The sequence below is a fragment of the Elephas maximus genome, chromosome 23 (assembly GCF_024166365.1).
Source record: "Elephas maximus indicus isolate mEleMax1 chromosome 23, mEleMax1 primary haplotype, whole genome shotgun sequence".
Classification (NCBI taxonomy): Eukaryota; Metazoa; Chordata; class Mammalia; order Proboscidea; family Elephantidae; genus Elephas; species Elephas maximus.
Window position 1 is genome coordinate 25,610,165 of NC_064841.1, and position 26,418 is coordinate 25,636,582.

General features: G+C 39.9%; 1 protein-coding gene across 7 annotated transcripts in view; it reads right to left on the reverse strand.

The window, feature by feature from the left end:
* The window catches only part of NAALADL2 (N-acetylated alpha-linked acidic dipeptidase like 2), a 1,621,055-nt gene extending 1,604,393 nt beyond the window's left edge, over positions 1 to 16,662 (reverse strand). For all 7 annotated transcript variants that reach the window (XM_049867803.1, XM_049867806.1, XM_049867798.1 and 4 more), the window contains exon 1: positions 16,481 to 16,662. The gene's annotated coding sequence lies outside the window, so the exon portion shown is untranslated. The remainder of the gene's footprint in view (positions 1 to 16,480) is intronic.
* Between the last annotated feature and the right edge of the window lie 9,756 nt (positions 16,663 to 26,418).

Below are 26,418 nucleotides of genomic sequence, written 5' to 3' on the forward strand. Positions count from 1 at the left end.
TATGAAAAATCGCATGATTAGATGTTCATATTTGATACTGAACAAATAAGAGACCAGCTGCCTTTTTTTTTTCACTATATACCAGGCAGCAATAAAGTCAAGAGCAACTTTCTCCATTCAAGGGAAGAACTTATGATGATGAGTCACTTGAATCTCACCAATGTCACTGTGTCTAATGTTAGGAATAAATCAAAGCCTGAGTACCAGCAGAATTCACACCAACACCCGCAAACTGAGGAAGATACAGAGGTTAGAGAGACATGGCAGCATACAGTGTTACCCTTAGTAAAAGTAAAAAAAAAAAAAAAGCCACCCTTTTTCTGGGTATATATACAATTTCTATTTTATATTAGTTTAAAAAATGTCTAAGATTAAGCAACCATTAAAATAAATTTAGTTTTTCATTCTAAATGATATTAAGGATTTTGGGGAAAAAATTTATTTTCAACTAGTGAAACAGAATAAAATATATTTGAGAAGATGAACATGCTCATTCTCTGCCTTGCCCTTCTCATACACCAACTCAGAACTAGTAAAGCCAGTGAAGAAAAATATATACATATGTATATTTCTTTTAACCTGGGAAACCTGATTAGGTGCATAATGAACACAATGATCTAGAGTAATGTTTAAATACCACTATAATAACAACACATATGAGGACATTCAGATAACAGAGTAAAACCTGAGAAGCACAAAGGTTTTGCTTTATTCTGATAACCAAAGACGTATGGGAAGGAGCTAATGAAAAAGCAGCTACTGCCATGACAGCAAAAACATTTCCATCGGTAGCTCCAAACCTCAGTGCAGACGGCAATGTATTGCTCGCACAGCTGAATACCAGACAATGCATTGCAATTTCATGTATGGAAAGTTATAAATTTTCAAATAAATGAAGCTAAAAGTACCTAGCACGCTACCAAAACTAAGATATGTGTAAACTGTACTTTTTTTTTTAATTTGTAGACTTTATTTTTTAGAGCAATTTTAGGATTACGGAGAAAAATGAGCAAAATGTACAAAGTTCTCATATAGCCTCTCTGTCACCGCGCGTGAACAGAATTTCCACTATTATTAACATCTTGCATTAGTGTGGTTGATTTGTTACAACTGATGAAACAATACTGATACATTATTACTAACAGGAACATACAAGGCTGCTTGGGTACTTGGGACCTTCAACAAGATCCGTCTTTTTCACCCCCATTTTCTCTTTTAAATTTCGGCTGGGCACCACCTCGAAGGGGCAATTCCAGCATATATATATATGTAAAGATTACTCACAGAGATGGTTGAGACCACATATCGCCTGGTTCCTATCTTCACGCATAGGCATGTCCAACCTTCCAAAACAAAGGTTCTTCACAGTATTTCACAGGTGATTAAAATTCTATTGTATCTCTTACAACTATTTTAACTAGTTAAGCTCCCCCGAATGCTAACTATAATATTCCATCTCTCACTTTCACGGCCTGAAATACAAAAAGAGGAAGGACGTGAATAACGTTTTTACTAGATTAAAAAGCCGTAATTCCTTTAGTCTTTCTTTTGGAGTGCGCTTTAAGAAGGACCTTCATAGTGATGGAATAGTTCAGTATCTTGGTTGTGACGGTGATTACATAAATCTACAGGTGATAAAATGACACAGAACCATACACACACACACACACACTGCACCACTGCCAATTTCCTGGTTTTGATATTGTACTATAGTTATGTAAGTACCCAAGAGCGAAACAGGGTGAAGGGTAGACATGACCTCCCCCAGTACTATCTTTGCAAATTTCTGTGGATGTATAAAACCAAAACCAAACCCACTGCCGTTGAGTCGATTCCAACTCATAGCAACTCTATAGGACAGGGTAGAACTGCCCCACAGGGTTTCCAAAGAGCAGCTGGTGGATTCAAACTGCCGACCTTTGGGTTAGCAGCTCAGCTCTGAACTACTGTGCCACCAGCTCTCCACAGATGTATAACTATTCAAAATAAAACATTATTCACACAAATCTAAGAGATCAGTATGAGTAAACACCAATAAACCAAAGCAGGTAGTTAATAATAATCTGAATAAAAAAAAAAATAAAACATTATTCACACAAATCTAAGAGATCAATATGAGTAAACACCAGTAAACCAAAGCAGGTAGTTAATAATAATCTGAATAGCTAATGAAAACAGTAAGCTTTAAAAAAAAAAAAAGAAAAGAACTGTTGCTGTCAAGTCTATTCTGACTGATAGCAACCATAGAGTAAATGCAATTGGACTATAACGATGTGAATATGATAACTACCTATCTGTATGTTTACTTACGTCTATTTCTGGAGGTCTGAAAATACAGTTTATGAAGATCTACTATAAACAAAAAGTTGAAGTCTTAAATATTATTTTTAAAACCATATAATTTTGCATTGGATGTCATATTAATGTTCATTTTTACTATACTTTAATGTACCAGTTAAATTACTTATTTTCTCCAAAAAATGTCTTCGTAAATTTGACATTCTAAGAAGATGGCCACGTTTATCTGTCACTTGGAATCCTCTAACAAAGCTCAGAATCAGAGGTGGGTTACCCAGTAAGCAAGGTAAGCACGGGCTTGCTTGTGCTTACTTACTAATGGTGTTGTGAAACTCATGTGAAATCGATCACTACAGATTAAGTTAGTAAATACAAGTAAGTCTCTGCTCACCTGTTTACTGGGCCATCTGCCCATGTCCAAAAAAAAAAAGATTCAGGGACTGTAAATTTGAAAAGAGGCTTTGATTCTGTAGGAAGGTGCTGTGGGGTTGGGAGAGAGACAGATGCCAGCCATACCCTAGAAGCAGAATCTCTGACATGGTGAAAAAATGTGAAACTATTCACTACAGATGATCTGGTAAGCAAGGTAAGCATTATGCTTATATTGCCTATTGGATAACCCACCTCTGCTCAGAATAACCCCGTTGGAAAAGCACCATCTTATTTTCCAGCTAGCTCCAAGGTGGTAACTTAAAAATCATTTAGATTGCTCTGTTCTGACAGAGAGGAGCTCTGGTGGTGCAGTGGTTAAAGTGCTTGATTGCTAACCAAAAGATCGGCAGTTCGAACCCACCCAGTGCTCCATGGGAGAATGATGTGGCAGTTCGCTTCCATAAAGATTTACAGCCTTGGAAACCCTATGGGGTCATCACTATGAGTCAGAATCGACTTGACAGCAATGAGGTTTGGTTCTGAGAATGCACTAGTCCTTTGGTGACTAGGTTGTCTTTGGAAAATTCTGAGATAGATGACTGCTAGCGCTCTATGATTGAAACTAAGACTTACCAGAAAAGGGCTTGTCCTAGGAGCCATGAACCTACTGTAGATAACTTCCCTGAGAAACATCACTCATACAGTACCCTCATCCAAACAGCGGCCAGTAGTCCTGACGGAATTTCACAAACATATACACACAAGAGTAGGCTTCCTTCATAATTGCAGCCATTTTACTTAAAAATACCTGGTTCTTATTTTTAAAGTGTTTTGGGACTCTAGCAAATTAAATTTAGAGAAAAGGTCCAAAACCATTAGGCTTCATAAATTTGATCCAATCAGATTCACATCTCTTCATCACTTCGGAAGGTCAGAGAAGGATTCTTTTATCACCTGAATGTGATTAACAATTTCAAGCTGACTTCTATGACTAGCATTTCAAAACAGCACTACAGTTCCCCCAGAAGGTATTTATCTTCGTTTGAGCATACTATGAGAGTTCTGAAGCCTAGCAGGGAATATGTTTCAGGTTTGGTTCAAAAAACTTGAATGGTCCCCCTGGAGCTATATAGAATATAAAGTGCTTCTTAGAACCAAAAGATGCCTTAAAAAGTTATCAAATCACTGAGTAGTGCATTAAACTGGAAAAGGAAAAAAAAAAAAAAAAAACACTATTTACAGACATAGTGCGGCTTGTTTATGAGTGTTTCTACTCTGTGCTTTTCCCCAGTTTCTAAGTGTAAAAAGATAAGTAGATTCAAAGTCAGAGGCATGGCGGGGGGGCACTTGTCCCCAGGAGCAAGTGCCAAGGGGATACTAGATGAGGTGCAGAATGACATTTTGAGGCCCACAAACATAAAAGGCACCCAACTGAGGTAGCCAGAGGGGGGCGCATTTCTGTGGACACATTGCTGCTATCAATGTCTATTCATCTTAAAATTGGGGTGGGAGGGACCACAACTTAGGGATTGCCCATGGGCACTCGTTATCTTCACTATGCTCCTGTCCAAAGTACACTTAACCAGTTGTCATTGAGTCAATTCTGACTCATGGGGACCTCATGCGTGTCAGGGTAGAACTGTTCTCCACAGGGTTTTCAATGACTGTTTGGAAGTAGACACCAAGCCTTTCTTCCAAGATGCCTCTAGATGGACTCAAACCTCCAATCTTTAGGTTAGCAGCCGAGCGTGTTACCCATCTGCACCATCCAGGGACTCCACAAAAAGTTTAGGAAGGGATTATCTGAGATTACACAAGTGATAACTGTACTCACCGCACAGGGGAAAGGAACAGAACCTATGCAGTTACGAATCTAGCAATATATAAGGCTGGACCAATATAACAGATAAAGTCCTAAAACTGTACAAGTTTATGAATAATTTTACAAGCTCGGGTCGTAGAAAAGCCAAAAGTCTTCAATAATATAGAAAACATTCATACCTGGTATTATATATAAAATAAAAATCCGTAAAAAAGTATGAAATATTCATTTTCTGTTCTTAAAAGTTTCATAACACTTCTAAAGTTTTCATGACTGAACTTTTTAAAAGTTTGCATACCTATAATATATCCTTATCAAACCACACTTTGGTAACTATTATAAAAAAAAAACTATTATAGGGAGCATAAATTTCCATTATGATGAAAACGTAACATTTTTAAAAAACTGAAACCACATTCAGTAACAAGTAGTTAGAAAAAAATCATACTGAGCTCGAAATACCGTTTCTATGCAAGATAAATCATCTTTCTTATCTGAATTGCTCAGATCAAAATGTCAAAACAATTAAATTACAATTTTTGTCTGACATCAATATCCCATGCAACAGTGCAAAACAGACAACCCTGGCTTCAGGCGTACTGTTCGCTTTTAACTGGCAAATAAATTGCGCAATGAATCAAATTTTGCTAAAGAAAACATGAGACACACTGCCAGATCACAGAGGTCAAGGAATTCATCAAGACTCATACAACTCTATGTCTTTGGTGCAGCGGACAAAAAAGGAATCTATTCCCTGATACAAATACAAAAACAACGACAGACATTTAACTGCCTATACACCAAATATGGCCATAAAGAGACTAATAAACTACACATAAAAATAAATCACATTAATTTTACAGTTCTACCATATGCATTCTTAATGTGTTTTACATGTACATTTATGTGTTATATATGCATACAGAGGAATAAAAGGTTATGTTTTTGCCATAACAAACCTTGTTCTGCCACATTGCCATCTCATCAATTTCTTTGAATGTGCCATGTAAAATAATACACCAAATCACAGTATTTTTGAGCTGTAGGAAACCTTAAAAACCATCATGAGGTACCACCTAAGTTTTCAGTAAGAAAACTGAAAGCCATAAAAGGCAGGAGCACAACAGTTGGTTAGGTACAGAACTGAGACTGGAATTCTGGGCCCCTAACTCCTAATTCTTTGCACCAATCATATCCTAAAAACGTACCCAAACCAAACCTGTTGCCAGAGAGCTGATTCCAACTCACAGCAACCATACAGGACAAAGTTGAACTGCCCCATGGGGTTTTCAAGGCTGTAACCTTTAGGAGAGCAGGCTGCCTCATCTTTCTCCTGTGGAGCTGCTGGCAGGTTTGAATCACGGAACTTTTGGTTAGCAGCCGAACACTTTAACCACTGCGCCACCAGGGCTCATTCCTTAAAAACTGGAAGATATGCCAGTAGAATACTAGGTTCCTATTATTGCTGTAACATTTTGTATTTATTTACTCTTTGTGTAAAGTGTTCAGCTTTCAAAAATCCATTAAGGCTTCATGATAAAAATGATGCTGTACAGGGATATTTAGATTTTATAGACCATTCAGCGATAACATACATTCAGGATTAGTCAGCATCTTAAAACCCTGACATCTATAGTCAAACACAGGACCTTACTTAATAAGTACAAAGTACAGATTTATGAATTAATGCCCTTTTTCCAATTGGCCACAATTCTTTTCATCTATTTTTTCTTTGTATCTAAAGATAATGCAGAATTTAGAATTATGGCTTAGAATATAGATGCTGAAACAAGGCTTCTCGGCTCCACAGCTTTCTAATTATATAACCTTGGGCTTTTTACTCAACTATCTTATACCTTAGTTTTTTTCATTTATAAAAATAATAATATCTAAATCAAGGTTTAAGTGAGGACTAAAGCTAAAGGAGGTATAACATATAAAACAAAAGAATGGTGTTGGCTCTTAGTAAATGCTAAAAAAAAAATCAGCTATTATTATTATTACTAATTTTTAGTCAACTAAATCTACTAATTCATGGATTAAATAACATATTGAAGCTGAAGGACTCTCAGAAATTATGTGGGGTAGGGGTTGTCAAAAATTTTTTAAAGGATCACATACAGTGAAATCTGTGAGAGCCAGAATTCCACATGACTGCCTTGTTTTTCTGGGTCTTGCAAGTTTTCAGCCTTTGACAGGGGGCAGTTTTACCATTTTCTCTTTCCTTTTAGTTGAAAATATTTGCCTTTTCCTTCTCTGATAAGTTTCTGCCTTACACAGGTTCTGGCTTTTGCAGGTTTTATTGTAGTAAATACTCTAGACTTCCCAGACCAATATAGTCCCTGTCGCCGCTACTTGATCCTGCAGTTGCAGCACAAATGCGGCCATGAACAATACATTAGCTGATGGATGTAGTTGTGTTCCAACAAGACCTTATTTATAAAAATGGATGGCAGGCTGGACTTGGCCTGAGGGCCACAGTTTACAGCCTCCTGATGTAGAGTAACAACCGCACTCTACAGAGAATGAAATTGAAGAATAGAGATGGAGTGTCAGGATATTACCCAGCAAGTCACTGACAGTTACCGAATTAGAGCCAAGAATTCTACAATTGAGCACAATGTTCTTTCCACCTCTTCATACAGGAGAGGCTCCACGAAACCTTGTGACGCTTGATCTACTCACACCATATCTGCCCTCTCACAATATACCAGATCAGCAGAAAAGTGATGGATTTTGAAGGATAATGAGAACATGAGGGGTTCATTATAACACTTTCTCTACTTTTGAGTGTCTGATAATTTCCATAATAAAAAGTTAAAAAAAACTCAAAGCACTTGGTACTCTTATAAGGGATTTATCTTTATCTGAATATCTGTGTATATTCTTTTCTCCCATCTATACTAAAAATGGGAGCCCTGGTGGCACAGTGGTTAAAGAGATCAGCTACTAACCAAATGGTCAGCAGTTCGAATTCACCAGCCACTCCTTAGAAACCCTATTTGGTAGTTCTACCCTGTCCTACAGGATCACTGTGAGTTGGAATCGACTTGACAGCAGTGGTTTTGGTTTTGGGGTTTCATACTAGAAAAGGCCATTTTAAGACAGGCAGCAAAGGCCCTGAGATCGGAGGGTGCCTGTTTGAGAAACAGCAAAGAGACTGGTGTGGTTAGAGGAGAACCAAGTAAAAGAGAAATAGGCTATACCATCAGGGAGGTAATAGGGGGTTGAGTGTGGAACCTAAAGACTTAGTAAAACACAGAACAGTGGGGCCCCCAAATCTGCAAACAAATAACAAGAAATGGGCCAGGGCACAGAAACAAAGCCATTCCCCAGAACAATGGGGCAGGGTATCCAAAAATAGCCCACAAACTTCTTTAAAGTTGCATTTCAGAAGTAGCTGGAGAAAACCTGGCCCAGGGACATGCGCAGAACATCCACCTGTGACCGCTGTTGACCTTCCACCAGGGGCAGTGAAGGGCTGGAGCCCCAGCCACAGAATCGAACCCCAGGGAGTGAGAGGCTGCGCAGGCAGGACACCCCTTAAGTCCTGCTACGGATCCCAGAGGCCTCCAGGACAGGAGCCATCTTAGGAAACTGCTGCATGCACACCCTAGTTAACATATGTCCACCTGTGTCTATGAATAAACATGAATCTTTTCCAGCCCAAGAACTTTTAAAAACTCAGGCCCATCTTTTGTTCTGTGAGATGGGGGTATGCATTGCTCTAGGCCCTCCTTGTCTCGGCTCACAAGCCTCTTCAATAAAGCTTTGCTCGTGTAGAAAACTACGTGCCTTACCTGCTCATTCTTGACCAGTGAGAGGCCAGAACCTTATTCCGGTAACAATTTGAGGGCTGGGATCATGTCATCTGCATTATGGTATCACCACCCCCTGCTGCCAATCTTCATAAAGAACCTTGTTCATAACAAGAATTCAATAAACAAATGGTTCCAAATAACTGAAGGAAAGACTTCTCAAACAGGTACCATTTCCAACTCTAGGAACGCTATCCTGCCAAGTTTCTCAATATGCAAAAGCAATGTTGTCAAATTGCTAGCTTTCCCTATGGCCTGTTTGTTGCCAATTCAGTCTCCTTATATCATTTTCAAAATCCAACCTGAAATTGAACCCTACTGACTATCTCTTCCTGGGTCTAATACCACTTCTTCAGAAATTAGATTCACCACTAGCAGCAACACTATTCTCCATTAAATCACACACAGTACTTAAAGTCAAGGGTCTCTTTGATGAAGATGGTAATACTGAGAACTTTTGTTGTTGTTGTCGTTAGGTGCTGTCGAGCTAGTTATGGCTCATAGTGACCCTATGTACAACAGAATGAAACACTGCCTGGTCCTGTGCTATTGCCACAATCGTTTTTTATGCTTGAGAACATTGCAGGCACTGTGTCAATCCATCTCACTGAGGTTCTTCCTCTTTTTTGCTGACCTTCTATCTTACCAAGCATGATGTCCTGCTCCAGGGACTGGTTCCTCCTGATAACATATCTGTCTTAGTTTTCTAGTGCTGCTTTAACAAAGAAAAATTTATTCTCTCAAATCTAGTAGGCTACAAGTCCAAATGCAGGGCGTCAGCTCCAGGGGAAGGCTTTCTCTTTCTGTCAGATCAGGAGGAAGGTTCTTCTCTTCAATTTTCTCCTGGTTGAGAAGGTTCTCAAGTGCAGGGACCCTGTGTTCAAAGGACATGCTCTGCTCCTGGCGCTGTTTTCTTTGTGGTATGAGGTCCCCAACTCTCTGCCTGCTTCTCTTTCATCTCTTGATGATCTGAATAACAGTGGTGTTAAAATCCCACCCTAATCCTATCAACATAAAATTACAATCACAAAATGGAAGACAACCACACCAAGTTGATACACACATTTTTGGGGGGACATAATTCAATCCATGACATTCCCCCCTTTGGCCCCCCCAAAAATCACATTCTTGCAACATGCAAAACATATTCATCCCATCATATCATAGCAAAAGTCTTAACTCCAAGTCCAAAATCCAAAAATTCCTCTTCATCTGTGAAATCTAGAATACAAGTTACCTGCTTCCAAAGGTACAATGGCAGAACAGGCACAAGCTAGACATTTCCATTACAAATGGGAGAAATTGGAGGGAAAGAAGGTATAACAGGCACCAAACAAGTCAGCAGAACACATTACATTAGACTTCAGAGCTTTGAAAATAATCCTCTGTTCTGAGACAATTTACACAATGGCCCTCCGGACTCTAGGTATTGCTCACACTTTGAGCAGAGGTCCCTTGGCCCTTGGCTTCAGCTCCGCCTTCCAGGCCCACTCGGACAGCAACTCTGCTCCCTCAGCTTTAGTCGCACCATTCTCCTAGCCCATCTGAGGGGCAATTCCATCCTTAGAAATACCAGAGGCCATGGCTCCACCCTCTGAAACCCCAGAGGTCATAGCCACACCTTTAGAGACTGAGGCAGCTCGGCTTCCCGTGTTCCTTATCTCTTCAGCTTCTGCTTCCTGGTTTGTTATCCTCTTGGCCCCCTCGGGCCTCACCCCTGCATCTGCCCTACTGGAGCAAGTGTTCCAAAGCTCTGCAGCTCCACCAGTAAGTGCCTGAAGGCACCCCACTCCGCCAGTAAACTTCAGCTGGAAGGCACTCAGCTTTGTTTCTCCATGGGTCAGCATGCCTAGCTCCACCGATAAGTTTCCAGAAGCACCCCGCTCTACCAGGAAGCCTCCTGCACAAAGGCACTCAGTTCTCTCACTTCGTGGGTTGGCTCCAGAGCTGTCTGGCACTGGTCTCCGGGTTTTGCTGCTGCCAGTTCTCTGTTGCTTCCAGTCCTCTGCTACTGCTGGTCCTCTATCCATTCACAGTTTCAAAACTGCTTCCACATTTTAGGTATCTGTTAGAGCAGCAACCCATTCCTGGTACAAAATTCTGTCTTAGTTATCTAGTGCTGCTATAACAGAAATACCACCAGTGGATGGGTTTAACAAAGAGAAATTTATATTCTCACAGTCCAGTAGGCTACAAGTCCAAATTCAGGGTGTCAGCTCCAGGGGAAGACTTTCTCTGTCAGCTCTGGAAGGAGGTCCTTCTCATCAATCTTCCCCTGGCTAGGAGCATCTCCATCCAGGAACCCCAGGTCCAAAGGGCACACTCTGCTCCCAGTGCTTCCTTCTTGGTGGTGTGAAGTTCCCCCCTCTCTGCTCACTTCCTTTTCCTTTTATCTCTTGTAAGATAAAAGGTGGTGCAGGCCACCCCCCCAAGGAAGCTCCCTTTACATTGGAAAAGGAATGTTACCTTAGTAAGGGTGTTACAATTCCACCCTAATCCTCTTTAACATAAAACTACAATCACAAAATAGAGGACAACCACACAATACTGGGAATCATGACCTAACCAAGTTGACACGTATTTTTGGACGAACAAAATTCAATCCATGACAATATTCAACGTATGTGAGACGAAGTCTTGCCATCCTCCCTTCCAAGGAGCACTCTTTCAAGACAGACTTATTCATTTCTCTAGTAGTCCATGATATAGTCAATATTCTTCGCCAACACCATAATTCAAAGGCATCAACTTTTCTTCAATTTCCTTATTCATAGTCTAGCTTCACATGCATATGAGGCGGCTGAAAATATAATGGCTTGGGTCAGGTGCACCGCTGTCCTCAAAGTAACATCTTTGATGAACAATACTTTAAACAGGTCTTTTGCAACAGATATGCCCAATCCAATATATTGTTTGATTTCCTAACTGCTGATTCCATACGCACTGATTGTGGATCCAAGTAAAATGAAATCCTTGACAACTTCAGTATTTTCTCCACTTATCAGGATGTTGCTCATTGGTCCAGTTGGGAGGATTTTTGTTTTACGCTGTGGTGTAATCCATACTGAAGTCTTTCATCTTCATCGGTAAGTGCTTCAGGTCTGCTTCACTTTTAGCAAGCAAGATTGTGTTATCTGCATATTGCAGATTGTTAATGAGTCTTTCTCCAATCCTGATGCCCCGTTCTTCTTCATATAGTCTAGCTTCTCCGATATTTGCTCAGCACACATATCGAAGAAGTATGGTGAAAGGATTCAACCCTGATGCACAGTTTTCTTGACTTTAAACCACACAGTATCCCCTTGTTCTGTTGAAACTACTGTCTCTTAGTATATGTACAGGTTCCTCATGAGCACAAATAGGTATTCTGGAATTCCCATTCTTCACATTGTTACCCATAATTTGTTATGATCCACAGTCAAATGCTTTTGCATAGTTAATAAAACACAGGTAAGTATCTTTCTGATATTCTCTGCTTTCAGCCAAGATCTATCTGACACCAGCCATGATATCCCCTGTTCTTCATCCTTTTCTGAATCTAGCTTGAATTTCTGGCAGTCTTCTGTCGATGCACTGCTGCAACCACTTTTGAGTGATCTTCAGCAAAACTTTACTTGTGTGCAACATTAATGATACTGTTCGATAATTTCTGCAATTCTTTTGGACCACCTTTCTTTGGATTAGAAACAAAAACAGATCACTTCCTGTCGGTTGGTCAGGTAGTTGTATTCCAAATTTCTTGGCATAGATGACCGAGCACCTCGAGTGCTGCATCTGTTTGTTGAAACATCTCAATCGGTATTCCGTCAATTCCTGGGGCCTTGTTTTTTGCCAGTGCCTCAGTGAAGCTTGGACTTCTTCCATCACTATCATTAGTTCCTGACCATATGCTACCTCCTGAAATGGTTCCACATTGACCAGTTCTTTTTGTTAGTGACTCTGTGTATTCCTTCCATCTTCTTTTGATGCTTCCTGCATCATTCAATATTTTGCCCACAGAATCCTTCAAAATTGCAACTCAAGGCTTGAATTTTTTCTTCACTTCTTTCGGCTTGAGAAATACTTAGCATATTCTTCCCTTCTGGTTTTCTAACTTCAAGTATTTGCACATTTCATTACAATACATTGTCTTTTTGAGCTGCCCTTTGAAATCTTCTGTTCAGCTCTTTTACTGCATCATTTCTTCCATTTGTTTTAGCTACTCTACATTCAATAGCAAGTTTCAGAGTCTCTTCTGGCATCCATCTTGGACTTTCCTTTCTTTCCTGTCTTTTCAATGACTTTTTGCTTTCTTCATGTATGAAGAAACTTACAACTTTACTATAGTTAATCCATTGCACTGGAGGTAAGATTCAATGTCCTTACCCTCATCCTTATATCCTTTCCCAGACCACACTGTATGATCTGGCTTGCCTTATTTCCTCCTTCTCCCCTAGCTAATTTTTATCATATCATCTCAGCTTTCTTTCCAAGTATTTTCCCCACCAGAACTCAAGGTAAAAATTCCTTCTCTCATTTCCTCAACAAAACACAAAGTTCCTTACTTAAGCAATTCTCACTCTCAAAGTATTCTTTCATCAAGTATCCCCAGCTAAGTGGGGAAAAAAGATAACAATTACTACAAATTTTTCATACACCATGGCTGTTTGCCACTCACCACAGTAAGAGAAAAAGAACAAGTGATCCAAAACGTCCAGATCCCCGTCTACATCTGTGACCATTCTTCCTTCCGTTATTAATATAAATAGCCATAATCTTAGTAACAATCTCTCCTCTTGTACACTAGATCCTATTCTTTCTTATCTACTCAAGAGCATTGCTCCTTTTTTCTACATCACCAATTTTTCCATTTCTACTGGCTTTTTCTCATTAATATAACAATATACCATTGTTTTGCACATCTTTAAACCTCTTTTCACATCACGTAGCCCTCCAACTAATGCTCCATCTCTCACTTTCTCTTTTCATTCAAACTCTTCAAGAGTTATATACCATTATCCTCTTCCATTTCTCTCCTACTTTATCAAACCCATTCCAAACAAGCTTTTAATCCAACCATCCCATGAAAACCATTAATCAAAATCATCAATGACCTCTTTTGCTAAATCAATTCTCAATTCTCATCTTTAAAGCAGATGACCAGTCCCTATTCTTGAAACATTTGCTTCATCTGGCTTCCAGGATTCCACATTCTCCTGCTTTACCTCTTAACTTACTTACAGCTCTTTTTCATACTCCTATACTGGCTCCTTTTTGTCTCTTAATGTTGGATTGCCCCAAAGCTCAGTCCTTGATGGTCCTCAATTTTTTACCCCCACACTTTAATGAATTTATCTAAACTTTTGCTATATGTTGAAGATTTCTAAATGTGTAAGTATCCAACTGCCTGGCCGCTACCTCCACTTGGGTATCAAAAATGCATCTATCACTTGTTGTGTGCCATCAAATCAGTTCCAACTCATAGCAACCCTATAGGACAGAGTAGAACACCACTCCTAAGGTTTCCTAGGCCTACACTGTAATCTTTACAGGGGCAGGATGTCAGGTCTTTTCTCCCATGGAGCAGCTGGTGGGTTCAAGCCACTGACCTTTCGGTTACCAGCTGAGCACTTAATCACTGCACCACCAGGGCTCCTTAATTTTCAATCTCCCCTACCAGTTCTTCCTCCTGCTATCTTCCTCATCTCAGTTAATAGAAATTCTATTGTTCCAGTTGCTTAGACCAAGAACATCGAAGTACTCGATTCCTTTTGTGCCCATACTCCATACGCTTTCATTCTCATACCTCAAACCCAATACCCAATCTGTCAGCAAACCCATGGGTCTTTATCCTCAAAATATACCCAGAATATATCTGACCATTTTCACCATCTCTAGTGCTACTATTTTGGTCTAAGTCAACACCACCTGTGGCATGGATTATCGGAATAGCGTAACTGATGCCCCTACTTCTGCCCTTGCTTTCTTTGTCTTCAACAATAGCCAGGATACTTGTGTTAAACAACTATGTTAGATCATGTCACTCCTCCGACTGAAATACCCCAATGGCTTTCCATCTGCCTTCAAGTAAAAACCAGTCATTACAATAGCTTACCAGTACTATCTGGTTCCTATCACCTTTAAGACCACATACTCCACTTCTCCCTCCTCCAATACAGGACAGCACACTGACTTCCTTGCTGATCCTTGAATACATAAATATGCAGGGTCTTTGCATTTGAAATTCTTTGTGCATGGAAAGCTCCTTCCCCAAATATCACATAGTTCACTCCCAGGCTTTTTCAGTTCTACTGAAATGTCACCCTCTCTTGAGACCTTCTCTGACCGTCCTATTTAAATGGCTAAAAACACACTTTCTTGATGTTTTTCTCTAGCACTTATTACAGTATCAACTTGTATTTTTCTTATTATATACACTGTTTCCTTCTGTTAGAATGTATACTCCCAGAAGGCAACAATTTGTTTTCTGCTTTATTTCAATGCCCACAACAGTGCTTGGCACATAGTAAGCATTCAATATTTAACTAGATTATTGTGTTGTCTACTTGAATCTGATAATGCTTTATGTAAGCCATTAATAAATTATATCATTTTACTGTTGTCTATCTTAGATAATGAAGGTTCTGAGCTGAATCTATAACACTTTTTGTATGGTATTGGGACTATATTAGCTCGTCCTCATGGAAATGAGTAGATACCTTTACATTTCCCAGAAGTCTTGCAATCAGAGATCACTGCTGACTCTAAAGGAGAAAAATCTCTGAAGCTGGGAGAAGTATTAACTCCCCCCTTCCATTAAGAATTCCTGGGGAGGGGGGAGGAGAAGAAATGAGAAAAACCCTACTCAAACATCAAAGGCCAGTTTAAAACTCAACCATTTCTTTAATCCTTTCTCCTCATTCTCCCAAAGGACTTTGTATCACTATCCCAGTGTTCAACATGGTCGCTTCTGCTGGTTATGAAGTCTATGGAGGACAGGAACTGAATCTCTTTTCTCTCTTAACCTGTAACCAGCTAGCACAGGATCTAGCTTATAGGTGATATTCAAGGAAATGTTACTGGACGGAATTGAATGGAATGAATACTACAGGAATCTTGACGGAACTGCTTGTTTGTAAAGATGTGGCCCATCAACAAGAAACACCATTTTGTAGGTTTCTAAAGTGGTTTCAAACAAACCAATGCCTTCTATTCTGCAAGGCTAACTGCAGCAGTGGAGAATAGAATCCAGTAACTTAGTTCAGAGTAGACTAAGCCTTTATGCCAGTCCTCAGAATGCAAGCCTTAGAGACTAACTGCTAAAAACCACAGAAAAGAAATACAAAAAACATGGTATAAGAATGTATCTGTTTTTCTAACACTGCGGGACCAAAAAAAAAAAAACCCAAACCCGTTGCCGTCGAGTCGATTCCCATACCGAAAGACGAGATACTCAATAAATAGGAAAAATGGAAAGAAAAAAAAAAATCAACAAAAAAGAATGTGGGGAAAAACGAAGAAAAAAGAAAGCAGAGCACGAAGAGCTGGTCGGCAAGAATGAAACCGTGGTAGGACGCGAGACGCCAGGGCAGAAACCAGCGGAGGGGCTAATCGCGGGCTACTCTTTGAACAGCCTTCCATGAACTTCTTCGAGAAAGCCATCCGGCGCGTCCTCTGGAGCCGCGTTCCACACGCGGGGCGTCACGCTGGGCCAGCCGGCCCGACAGCACGATTCGCTGCGCCGCTCGCGTTCACCGGCGGGAGTCCCGCTAGCTATCCCGCCTGGCATCCCGCGGGCGGGCGGGCGTACGTGGACGTGTCGGCAGTGCGCGCTCGGGAGCCGCTGGGCTCCGGTCTCACACGCTTGGCTTCGGGACGTGGGGAAAGGGGGTTCGAGGCGGGGGCACCGGGCTCCTTTGCTCAGCGTGCGCCCGCGGCGTCCGGAGCCAAGCGCTCCGCGCGCCGCCCCTCGGGGCCGCCCGCCCTGCCGCCGCCCGCGCGCCCTGGGCCCCGGGCACTTCGCGCCGGGCCAGCGTCCCGGGACCAGGCAGGGTGCGGTCGACGCCGCAGTCGCTCCAGCCTGAGCGGGAGGGAGGGGCGACGAGCCCGGGACGGCTCGGCCGAGGCCGCGCCGCCTCAGAGCGCCGAGCTGCTTTCGGCAAAACTTTGAAAACTGAAGGACTCCGATTACCTGAGCGGCGCGGGCGCGGGCTCGTCTGCGGTACGGCTGCCGGCGCGGGCCGAGTTTGCAGCAGCCGTAAAGCGGGAGGAGCGGCGCGAACCCTCGCCCCCGCGGCGGCCTGGGCGCCTCCGCCGCGAGCGTCAGCCGCTTGGCCGGGAGCGGGCTGGGCTGAGTCATAATAAGAGACACGTTGCTGAGCGAAGTGGGGAGCGGGGTCTCGGGAGCCGGGGTAAAAGGCAGGCGGCTCAAAGATAGGGAAAGGACTTTGTTTAAAATAGGCAGAACTAGAAACTCGCCCCTTGGTGGGGGAGGTATGCGCTGCTTTTTACAAAGCGTATGTATTTTACAAATATTCGTTGTACGTAATAAAACGTCTAAAAGAGTTGTTTTTTTTTTTTTAACTTTTTAAGTCCCTGGTCTCTGGAGATTGCTGGGTATAAATCGCAGTCTGGTCATTTCCAGCCGTAGGACCTTAGGCAAGTTACTTGAATTCTGTGCTTTCGTTTCTCATCTGTTGAATAGGACAATAAAGGTACCTATCTGAAGGAGCCCTGGTGGCGCACTGTTTAAGCGCTGCGCTGGTAACCAAAAGGTTGACTGTTCCAAACCACCCACCACTCCATGGGAGGAAAGACCTGGTATTTGCTCTTGTAAAGGTTACAGCCTAGAAAACCCTGTGGGGCAATTTTGTTCTGTCACATGGGGTCACTATGAGTGGAAAATCCACTTTACTGGCATTTAACCACAACCTCGATAGTGAATAGCAGGCAGGATGCTTGGCATCTATCTGACAGAATGCACTAAACGCTAATTATTTAAAAATAAAGGGGGTGGGTAGTGAAGAGAAGCCTTAATGAAAACTCTGTAAAAAGGAAAAAGACAAAGGAATCCTTTTTTTCCCAGGAGGGGTAGTAAATTAGACTTATGACCCAATGGAAAAGAAGAAACGAGCCTCCAAGGAACAAATGAGGCCAAGATGTGTAGCTGAGATGCGGGTGAGTGGGGAGACAGAAGAATAATAAAACTAGGTTCAGTGGCCAAATCCTGAAGCATGGGCTTGTTGTTGTTGTTGTTTTGGGGGGTGTATGTTTACTCACTATGTAGAAATTCAGGACAAACTTCATCCTCTGAGGATTTTTTAAAAATGTATAAACAGATAAACAAGCGTCTAAAAATGAGCCCCAAATGAAGAGCCTTCACTCCAATGAATGAGGATTGGCAGTTCTGCAAAATGAGGAAATTCTTCCCGGAGCTGCATCTTGAGCTGTTGAGTCATCAAACCCACTAACAAAAATCAGTGGGCTGGATTCCTGAAAGGCCTGCCAGATGGATGCATTCTGGTTAGCTTTAATAACTGTGTGATGTTCCCTTCTGTACTTCTGTCAATTTTAGAAAAAAAAGGGCCTGAATAGAAATTCTAGGAGTGAACTTAAAAATAAAAGCCAAACCCATTAATGAATATATGAGTATCCACCCACCATGAGCTTACAGTTAAAGATCCCAGAAACAAGTAACTGTTTCTTCCACTTTTATTCTCCCTCTCCTTTGTTTCTACTTTCTTTGTATTTCTTTTTTATTACTTTTAATTATATTGTTTTTACACAAGGGAACTGTCTAGGGGAAAGGTGGTTTGAATTAATACTAAGGAATGGAAGGAATTTCAGCCAGGCCTCTTAAATAGGGTAATGCTTTTGAAAGAAAGGGTAATACTTTGAAAAGAATACTTCTCAGTTGAAGTTTTAATGAGAGGGATGGTGAGTTGGCAGATGTGAAATCAGAAGTTGTTTTAGAGGAACAGGAAAACAAAGAATACGACTGAAGTGAAAAAAGAATGCAATAGAAATCAGAAACTGTTCTGTTCCCTAATTACTGTAAAAACCAAAGACTAGAGGAAAGTTTTCTCTATCAGAGAATAAAGAAAAAATGAGTGCCTCCCTCGACCACCTAGTCTTTCAAATAGAAATGTGAATATAAGAGGGAAAAACAGAAAGGGAAGAAAAAAAAAAAAAAAGCCCTATGCAATTCTTGTAATAATTTACAGTTCCCTTGGAGGTCTCCCACAGGGTAAAAGACTTAAAAAGTGCCCCTTTCTACACCTTTTGAGGGAATCATTTTGTTCAAAAGCAGATACCCTAAGGAAGGTAAGAATTTCACTCCCTTTGTTTCAATATTGCTAAACTTTCAGATGAGGCAGATTATAATTAAACTATTATTAATGTGAAACAGAGAGAAAATCTATTTATTTTTATTATTAATGTGAAACAGAGAGAAAATCCTAAATGGTGGGAAGCCCTTCACCAAAATGCTGCAAGAAAACAAAACCAAAGCTGAAAGTACAAAAAAAAAATGATTATGAAGCTTTTCTAAAGGGCACCTTTGAACTTTTGGCTGTAAAATGCATGCCTGTCTCTTGCTTTACACAAATAGGCAATACAAACTAAATCTGGAAACCAAGAAGATTTGGTCAAATCAGATAAAAAGCTTACCCTGTCTGAAATGTTTTGATCTGAGAAGGTCATTCCATTCATCTCAGATGGAGACAAAAATTCACCACCTGATCTCGTGTGCCCATTGATACCTCAATCACCTGAATCCAGTTGAACGCACTTTTCAGTTGGTCTCTTGGCATTCTGTATACTTAACCTTGATTCATAGGCTTTTTTTTTAAAGCATGTTGTGAATTTATACAAATGTGGATTTTTTTCTAATGAGTGTTTTTAGAGCTCTTAAATCCATCATTAATTAGTGTTAATAGTTTAACCTAAACCTAGTGCCGTCGAGTTGATTCCGACTCATAGCGATTAATTAAAATTATGTTTTAATAGTATAAAGCATAGCAAAATCAAGGTGTTTTATAGATAGAATGTAATGGTTATAATTAAGTTATATCATTTTGATGGCCTTTAAGCCCCTTTACATAATTGACTTTAACCTAGTGTACTAATAGGTTTTTCATTTAAGATTTTACATCAGATTATATTGGAAAGGATTAATTGTTTGGATTTCCAAAGACCATATTGTTCTTTCTAATTTAAAACCTCAGTGTACTAAGACTTCCATGGCACATTCCAAACACTTTCTTACTATATTCCCACCTACACCAAACCCGCTGCCTTCAAGTCAAATCCAACTCATAGTGACCCTATAGGACAAAATAGAACTGCCCCACAGGGTTTGTTGTTGTTAGGTGCCCTGGAGTAAGCTCCAACTCATAGCCTCATAGCGACCCTACATACAGCAGAAGGAAACACTGCCCGGTCCTGTGCTGCAGCACTGGGTTTAAGCATAACAATTGTGAGGATGGTGCAGGATCAGGCCATAGGGTTTACAAGGCTGTAAATCTTTACTGAAGCAGACTGCCACATCTTTCTCCTGCAGAGCTGCTAGTGCTTTCGAACTGCAACCTTTTCAGTTAGCAGCCGAACGCTTTAACCACTGCGCAACCAGGGCTCCCTTCTTACAACATTAACCTGTTGCTGTCGAGTTGATTCCGACTCATAGCAACCTCACAGGACAGAGCAGAACTGCCCCATAGGGTTTCCAAGGAGCGGCTGGTGGATTCAAATTGCCAATGTTTTGGTTAGCAGCCGAGCTCTTAACCACTGCGCCACCAGGGCTCCTCTGACAGCATTAAAAAAGACAGCATTACTTATTGCTAAATCACTATATAACAGAAGCAATAGTTAAATAGCCAGACAACCCCCCAAATTTATATTTTTGGAAACTAATTTCAGGAATGCTGCTAAAAACTGTAACAAAGCTAGTTAATACAGTTTAACAAAGGACAACCTTAGATACATAATGTTTTTCCTGTCTGTCAAATACTTACATACATACATGTACATATATAGAATCTCATAGATATTTCTTAGAATCAGTCATAGACATTTTAAAGTAAGGCTACTTAAAACTTCCAATTTACAGCATACTGACCTTTTTAGACATTTGGTCACTTAATGGTTTTGATTTTTGGACAATGTTACACCTAGAAATTCTCAGATAATTTAAATAAAATTTTTATTGGAAAATTAAACAGCTGTTGGAAATAGACATTCTTGAGCCTTTCTGATTGGAGTGTAAATTTGTACAACCCCCATATGGAGAGCAATTTGGTAACAATCAAAATGGCAAACATCGAAATTATATTCCTCCTGGAACCAACAAATTACTTCTGGGAATTGATTCTACAGAAATAATGCATGTAAAACATTATTCATTATACTGATAAAAAATTTGGAATAACCTAAAAGTCCACCCATAGGAGACTAGTTAAATGAATTATAGCATATACATGCAATGGAATACTATGTGGCTGTATGGGAAAAAAATGGAAATAGAATGAAGAACTTTTTTGTAAACAATTGTGGGAAGTACAATTAAATGAAAAAAAAAAAGCAAGCTGCAGAACGAAGTGTATAATATAACACGTTTATCTATAAGGGAGGGAATATTTTTATATTTACTTTTACATGCATGAAGAAATTCTGGAAGGACAGATAACAAGCCAACTACAATTGTTACTCATGTAAAGAGAAGATTACATGTACCGGTTGGATTTTGGGATGGATACAAAGGAGACCTTTCGCTGCATATCTTTTCATTTTTTTTTTGACAAATATATTACATATTTGAAGTTTTTAAAAAAAAAATCATACCAAAAATTATCCATAAGGTATAGAAAGATGAAGATGGAAAAATTATTGTGTAATTGAATAATCTACCTCTCCAACTCAGGAAATACTGAAGGTTACTATTAAAAACTCCAGCTAACTAGTTAGTCCATGGAGCCTATCTACTATTAAGATACATAAAAAGAGAGTATATGAAAATAGCAGTTAAACTTTCACATATAGATTCATTTTTATTTTTCTCTAGTGCTATAAAAACTAAAAATAAAAAAAAAGAATTTTCTGCATAAAGCCAGTGCATTTTATGCTAATAATTTTTCCAGAGCTTCTACAATTCACTATTATTGCAAACAATAGCAAGTAGTAGCAAGTGTCACTATTTTAAATTCTGTAGTGACTAAGAAAATAATTCTTAAATTTATATTTGAACCACAGACTCTAATTGTTAACTATATAAAGCTCTCACACTATTTCCAATGCCTTTGAGAAATTAATGATCTCAATGTAAGGCACTCCATGAAAAAAATAAATTTGAGTAACTGTGCTTACAGACTTTTGAGTTTTTGGAGAAATGTATTTGTGTAAAGAAGCATACTTTGCTAAGAAAGTGGGATCTACAAGGTGTTAACAATGTGTGCATGACTTTTTGAAAATTAAATGAAGTGGCAGAAACTGTAAGTCTCACTAATATCTGTGTGTTCTGTGCATTTCCCAGCCTCTTTTGCGGTTAAATTAGTCATGTGGCTGAGTCAGGCCAATGAAATGTAGACAAAATTATGCCCTGCTCTCTTCACTTGTGAGCAGGATGGCTGGAGGAACTCCAGCAGAGGGACCTAAGTACTGTATCTCTCAGCACTAAGCAGGAAAAATAAACCACACTATTTATTCATAAAAAAAATTCGTAAAAAAAACCACACTATTTATTCGTACTGGAGATTTAATAGCAAAGATTGGTTACACAGGCACCGAAGGCTGAAGAAGCAGAAAGGAGACACTCAGAAAACAGAGAGAATTGCCGGAAATCACTACCAACTTAGAGTGGTTGTGGTAGAGAGCTTATAAAATGATCCCCAAAGATCTCCCCATCCTGGTGTTCATGCCTGGTGCCATCTTCTTACCTTGAGTGAAGGGTGGACCTAGTGACTTGCTTCTAATGGATTGATTAAGCAGAAGTGATGGGATGTCACTTCCTAGCTTAGGTTATAAAAAGACTGTTGCTTTGTCTTTAGCATGCTATCTCTCACTCTCTTAGATTACTTTCCCTGGGGGAAGCCAGCTAGCATGTCATAAGGTAGCCCTGTGGAGAGCGAGACCCATGTGGCAAGGGCCAGAACCCTGCCAACATCCACGTGAAGGAGCTTGGAAGCTGATTTCTCTTTCTCCCAGTCAAGCTTCAGATGAGACCACAGCCCCAGCTGATGGTTTGACTCCAACCACATGGAAGAACTTTAGCCAGTTGCACCCAGCTATGCCATGTCTACGTTCATGACGCACAGACGCTATGAAATAATAAATGTTTGTTGTTTTAGGGTACTAAGTTTGGGCTAATTTGTTATGCAGCAATAGATAACTAATACACTAGGGAAACAAAACGAAAGAGGTGGGTTACCAAAACCTAGAAGTTCAGAGAATAAGCATATGTAATTAGTGCTCAGTTCTTTCAGGCAGAGGTATATTTTATAGTCATTCTTCAGAGGTGGGGTGGACCACTCTCAATTGTAAGTAGGATGTTGAGGCTGATGACACTCCACATACCCTGAGAAATTGGGTGAAAGTTTCTTAGTCACCTAAGGAACTCCTGGGTGGGCACAAGCAGGTCCAGGCTGATTTGAGCAAGGCAGAGGGAGTGAGTTAGGCCTTTATAAATGCTAGGGAGTGGGACTGAGGAAAAATTCCCATGTATGGGCTAGAGATTTGCAAAGCCTGAATTTCCCACTGGTGCCAAAGGAAGTGGGCTTTACTGTCAGCGTGCCTAGATGTTAGGCCAAAAGGGTAGGGAATGGCCAGGTTTAAAAGAACTCAGCAGACAAACATCAGAAAGTGGAGTCAGTCTCTTCATTACATTGTGTCTCCCAGCTACTGCTTATACCTCAGGTGCTCAGAGAAAAAGCCCCAGGAGATAGTGCTTAGACTTTTTAACAGGGCCATGGTAGGCTGTAGCTGTGAGGGAGCACGACAAGACTAGCTCTGTTTATGTCAAAAGACAATTGGGAGGGCATCTAATTGCCACTGCTCAAGATATGCTGACAGGAAAAAAATGAAGGGAGTCCCTTGTTTCCTTCTTCACCTTTCAAAATCCCTTTAGTGATGCCTGTTGGCAGAAAGTAACAGGTATCTCAGAAATGTACACCAGTCCTAGCCCCAGCATCACAGAAGACACTCTGGAAGGATGAATTTGAAAGAGTCAATGGGCTAATAACAATCACAATCCTCACCTTTATTCTATCAGCATCTGTGCATATCCTTCCACATATTTCTGAACTTCTATAGCAACAATAACAACTTCTGTTTTCTGCACTTATTCAAACAAAATTCTCTCACCCTCTCCCCAAAAAGAGGCGATTCAGAAAAGAGTGTCATCATCACCTTATTGATCTCTTGGTTAAGCTAATTCCTCTTCTAGTTCAGTCACAATCTCATCTGAATGAATGCTTTATGACTGAACACCAAACCAAAAACACTTTTTCTACTAATACTTATTTAAAATAAGGATATAAGGAGGAAAGAGGGTAAATACTATATATAAAGTTGGTACAGTCTCTTTTCTGTGACTAGTCACAAAAAACCAAAACCAAAACCAAAGCCAAACCAAACCTGTTGCCATTGAGTCAATTCCAACATAGCGGCCCTATTGGACAGAGTAGAACTGCTCCATAGGGTTCCCAAGGAGCAGCTGGTGGATTTGAACAGCCAGCCTCTTGGTTAACAGCCGAGCTCTTAACCGCTGCGCCATTATTACTTCTTTCTATTTCCTACTGCATGTTCCCTTTTCTCTCAGACAGTATCTCTGCTGTTCAGTATAATTAGCCCAGTAGACTCAAATGTCCCTGGGTGGCACAAACAGTCTGTGCTTAACTGCTAACCTAAAGGTTGGCAGTTCAAATCCACCCAGAGGCACCATGAGAGAAAGGCCTGGCGATCTGCTTCTATAAAGATTACAGCCAAGAAAACCCTATGGAGCAATTCTGCTCCATAACGCATGGATCACCATGAATTAGAATCAACTCAATAGCATTGGGTTTGCTTTTTTTTTTAAGTGACTCAAATCTTTATCCCTAAAAGACCTAATGATTCAGTCATTCTGTCTTCATTTGGTTGGTAAAGTTTTCCATTAATTTTTACTATTGAGTACATACATACTAAGAGATATTTTGACAGTCTGCTAGGTTCCAGAAATAGTCCTTACTGCAGACACTGCGTAGCAGCAATCTAATTTATTTTTAATAATCAAGATCAATCATGTCAGCCAATAAGGTAACTCCCTCTTTTACAGTTCTGTGATGCAAAAAACTTAAAATGTCTGCATGGCAGTCTCAACTTCCATTTTGATGGAAAACCTATTATGTTCTCTGGCGGGTGCATTGCTTAGTTCCTTGGGAACTGGGATCACTAAATCAGCAGAGTCTAAAGTTGTAGGAATGGGGAGTCAACTTCTGCAAGTGGGTAATTAGGTGTAATAGGAAGAAGAGCCACTCCTACCTCTGCCTCTTATTTCTTAGAACCAGGGCTTCAAACTGGTTCATTCTGGTTTGAACCCCTGTTAAGAATTTGCATTTCTGACAAATTCCTTGTTAATAATTTGCATTCCTAACAAGTTCCCAGGAAGTTATACATAAGAATCACCTAGGAAAGTTGTTAAAAATATAGATTCTGAAATAGATAACTCAATGACAAGACATAGGAATAGAACTGAATCAATGGAAGACAAAATCAGAAAAATAGAGGATAAATCCCTTAATACAAATTGTTTGAAGAACATTCAGAAAAAAGAAGGAAGAAAAACAAAGAAAGCCTAAGAGTTATGTGGGACACTATCAAGAGGAATAACTTAAGCATGATAGGAATTCCAGAAAGGAAGGAGACAAACATACACACAGAGAGAGAGAGAAATTTTTTAAAGATTTGCTGGCAGAAAACTTCCCTACTGTCATGAAAGATGAGAAGACATCCATCCAAGAAACTCAACCATACAGGATAGACCCCAAAAGAAAGATACTAAGACATATCATAAGCAAACTTTCCAAAACCAAAGACAAAGAAAGAATCCTAAGACAGCTTGGGAAAAATGAACTGTCACCTGCAAAGGGGAACCAATAAGACTAAGCTCTGATTTCACAGCATAAACCATTTTGGCAAGAAAGCAATGGGATGACATATATAAAACCCTAAAAGAAAGAAATTGCTAACCAAGAATTGTATATCTAGCAAAATTGCCTCTCAAATACAATGGTGAAAGTAGGACATTTCCAGTAAACAGAAATTGAAGGAAGTTGTATAAACCAGGCAAAACTTACAAGAAGTACTAAAGGGAGTCCTTCAGACAGAGAAAGAACACCAGACAACAACCCGAGATTAAGACACATGACAGCATTACCCAGGTACCAACCAAGATAAAGAATTCTCAAAAATAAAATAAAGCTACAAGACTGGTAAAAGGGAACCAGAGATATCAACCTGTAAATGACAACATCTTCAAAATAAAAAGAGGGAATAAATGGTGTAGTTAGAGAACTTCCCTATGGAGAGAAAGTTAAGGCGATATCCAAATATAACAGACTGTTTTGAAACTTAGGAAGATAAAGGTAAATTTCAGGGTAATCACAAAGAAAATAAACGTATTCACCAAGATGAAAAAGAAGAAAATCATGAAGACTTAGTAAACATAAAGTCAACAACAATGAAGGAAATGAAAAGAAACTCCATAAACAAAAGGAACTCAGTACAGAAAAGTAAGAGGAACAAAGAAACGATCAACACCACACAAAAAAAAGCACAATAAAATGACAGCAGTTAATTCATACGTATCAGTAATAACACTGAATATAAATGGGTTAAATGCACCAGTCAAGAAACAGAGTAACAGAATGGATGAAAAAACATGACTCATCAATACGTTGTCTACAGAGGCACACTTTAGACGTGAAGATATAAAGAAGCTAAAAATCAAAGGATAGAAAAACATATATATCAAGCAAACAGTAACCAGAAAAGAGCAGGAGTGACAATATTAATCTCTGATAAAATAGACTTTAAGGCAATATTCACCGTAAAAGACAAGGAAGGGCATTATATAATGATTAAAGGCTCTGTTCACAAAGA